The sequence below is a fragment of the Sciurus carolinensis genome, unplaced genomic scaffold (assembly GCF_902686445.1).
Source record: "Sciurus carolinensis unplaced genomic scaffold, mSciCar1.2, whole genome shotgun sequence".
Taxonomy (NCBI): domain Eukaryota; kingdom Metazoa; phylum Chordata; class Mammalia; order Rodentia; family Sciuridae; genus Sciurus; species Sciurus carolinensis.
The window spans coordinates 748,171-751,592 of NW_025920155.1; the positions used below are offsets into that span (position 1 = coordinate 748,171).

The 3,422-nt window shown below is 44.7% G+C and overlaps 1 pseudogene; it reads left to right on the forward strand.

Annotated features, from left to right (window-relative positions):
* Positions 1–2,763, forward strand: part of LOC124974587 (PDZ domain-containing protein 8-like) — a 5,905-nt pseudogene extending 3,142 nt beyond the window's left edge.
* Positions 2,764–3,422: the final 659 nt, after the last annotated feature.

Consider the following 3,422-nt stretch of genomic DNA (forward strand, 5'->3'; position numbering starts at 1 on the left):
ATTAATAACCAGTGTATTATAACCCCAAACTAATTCAGACCAAACCAAAATACAATATCATGTATATCATAGAACAATGATAATCTGTCTGCTTGAACATAATAAAATCCTTAAAAATTACCTCAGTGATTATACAGTACAGATTTATAATGCAAGGAGACCGTTAGAAGAAAGTTAAGAATATAAACTACTAAAAATTCTTAGATGATAATATGAATATAAGTCCATATTCCTATTTGAATGTCCTACTGCCACTTAATAGTCAACACACATGTAACTAAACTCATCACTTTGCATTCCCATTACAAGTTCCCCTGTTTCTATTAATGTGAGTGAAGCCTCCCAATGCCCATGATTCACACTCAAACCTGTACACCATTGTGGACTTTTTCTACCCTCCCCTCACTCTTAGGTTCTAGTTGCCATATTTTGCCATTTCTCCTTCAAAATGTTCCTTGAATTGCTCCTCTTACAATGATCTTTCCTTTAAACTCATTCAGTTTTTTTCTCAGAATCAAGAATGTAAAATTAAACACAAAGTACCTCCCAAATGGTTCAGGCGTTATTAATTTTCTCACCCTTAATAAAATGAGATAAATTGATTCTCATCAGAAGATACCCATAAGATAAAGTCTGAGTCCTACTCCTCATAAATTCACCATTAAACATAGTCACTACCACAGTCACCACCACCAAACTGGAAATTCCCTAAGGACTGAGAACATATTGGACAATCTGTTCTAAGAGCTCAATAAATGTTCGTGGGAAATTAAATAAAAAAGGGTTGGGATAAAGAAAGAAAAAAGTAGGACGAAGTTAGAAACCAGAAAGAACAGGAAGGAGATGCAAGAACGGAATACACAGAACAAGATGATAAAAGAGTTTATCGGGTCAGAATTCAAGGTAGGGAAAATACTAACGTGCTGTACAATAGAAGCCGTTCAAAGACAGATTACCTTCGAGTTCCCTAATATCAAGTATGTTTACTGTGCTATCTATATATAGACTTAAATTGACCTGTATTTGACCAGATGGAGAAAAAAAAATATTTTCCGCTCCTCCAATAGCACATAACCATTCATTTTTAAAATTAAGGCATAAAATGGTTTTGAAAATGGTCCCCTTCCTCCTAACACCATTCGACCAAAACTGGCCAAAGAACCGTAGGATCTTTGAGCAACCGTGCAGCCTCCCCCAAACACGGGCATTTCTTCGAATCATACACAGACGTTGTCATATTTATGAACAGTGAGTCACACTGCCGCTCAACGTGTTTCCTTCTCCCCAGGAATGAGGTGATCACCTTCCATACCTAGTAAATGCAGGGCTGTGGCTAACGCCCCAGGGGGACCCAGGGGTTGCTTGGCCAATTGGAGTGCTAATTCTTCCCCTCCAGTAAACACCAGACCCAGGGGCTTCGCTGGGAAGCAGCCGGGAGCCCTGGCCCAGCGGAGCCTCCGAAGCTCCTCTGAATGCTGCGCGCGGCTGGCAGGCGCTCAGGGAACAGGGCGGCCGGGCGCCACCCCAGGAGCAGGGCCCTTGGAGGCTAGTCCCTGGGGTCGCCGCCCGCCCTGCCGGCGGCCGGACCTGGGCGCTGCTACCCGCGCCGTTTCCTGTGGACAACAGGTGTCGGCCCTCCGCCCGTCCCAGCCCTCACCGGCACAGGCCGTCCAGGAACACGCGGGGGTCCAGGTGGCAGGCGATGGTGGCGCTGGGCAGGTCCTGTAGGTCCACCTCCTCTTTCTCGCAGCAGATGAAGCTCCAGTCGCCGCCGCCCTGGAGAAGGGCTCGAAGGGCCGCAGCGTCACCCGGGGCCGCCCCCGCAACTCGGCCGCTTCCGCCTCCGCTCCGAGCCGGCCGGCCACGCGTCCTCCATCCGCGCGCTCGCGCCCGCGCCCCTGTGCTCCCAGCGGGCTGCGCCGGGCTCGCGCACCCCAGGCTAGCGCTCCCTCTCCTCGCCGCCGCCGTGAGACCCGGTTAACCACCTCGGGATTTCGCGGCTATCCGCCGCTGGCGGTCTCCAGGGTTCCCAGACTCGTGGACTCCGAAGGCCCGCCCCGCACGCCTGCGTCCAGCGAGGGAGGGGCAGAAAGCCTGCGCGGCGCCCGCCCAGGCCCGAGGGCGGAGCTCCGGAGGGTTCTGCCTCTACCACCTCTTTTGCACATTTCAGAATTGGCTATTTTTGCTTCTATATACTGTTGGGTTTTGAGAGATCTTAATATATTCTACTTACTCATTCTTGATCAAATATGTCGTTTGTAAATGTTACATCGAAGTCTGTAGCTGTCTTTTTATTTTCTCATGGGTGTTTTGCAGAGCAAATGTGTTAAATTCTGATTTGGTACAATTTACCAGTTTTTTAAATGGGATTATATTTTGGTGTTAAGTCTAAGAATTATCTATTGCTAGATCCCAGAGGTCATCTCCTACTTTTATTCTAACCCCTTTATAGTTTGATGTATCTGTATTTTAACTATAATTATTTGGGGTTAATTTTTTATAGGCATGAAGTTTAGATAAAGCATTTTGTTTTAGCAAGTGATCAGTTAGCTAAATGAAACTCCCATTCTTATAGTGGTGCCGCCTGTTGTATGCCACGCTTAAGTTCTTCCACCTTTAGCTGGACTGTTTGGAGTCTGCTCTACCTGTGCACCTTTCAGGGTATAGCCACATATATGAACAAAAGTCATTTCAGAATTTGGGGCTCCACCTCTGTAGCACTCTCCTTTCCAGAATTTTCCTCTTCCTTTTCAGATGCTGTAGTGAAACCTAACTCTTTTCTCTGGTTCTTTAAGCCTCCATTTGCAAAGTTCACTCCTTGATTTAATTAATCAACATGGTGTTGATTGAGGACTGCACTCAGAAAACAAGTTGGGGAAAATATGAAAAACACCCAGTGTCCTCCTCACTTCTAAGTTCAACTTCCACATCGTTTAATGCATACTTTTGGGTATTTATTTACAAGCACTTTTAGATTGCTGTTTTGTTATTCAATCCAGTTTTATAGTTTTTATTTAGCAAGAGGTTGGTGGAAAAGGAAAAACTTTTTTATCAAAAGTGGAAGCTGTAATTTTAAATAGGTCATTTTGGACTACGTTAACATTGGTATCTGGTCCCAGAACAAGGCATGCAATTTTCCTTCTGACTTCTGCACTGGCCAGGTCACTTCAGAAGACAAGGTTTGACTTCTGAATTCATATTAAAAGGAAAACTTTGAGGATGGTTGCCAGGGCCTAAAGAAAGGCATTTTAGAAACAGTGTAAGGCTAAAGGAATGTTTTCTCTAGAAAGAGATGACAAGGAAAACATAAAACTTCCTTCACATATTTCAGTGGTTATCATGATAAGGTAGAAGTTGATTTGTTTTATATCAACACATACAGTATAAATAATACAAAAGGGGAGAAATTTTAGGAAGAAGAT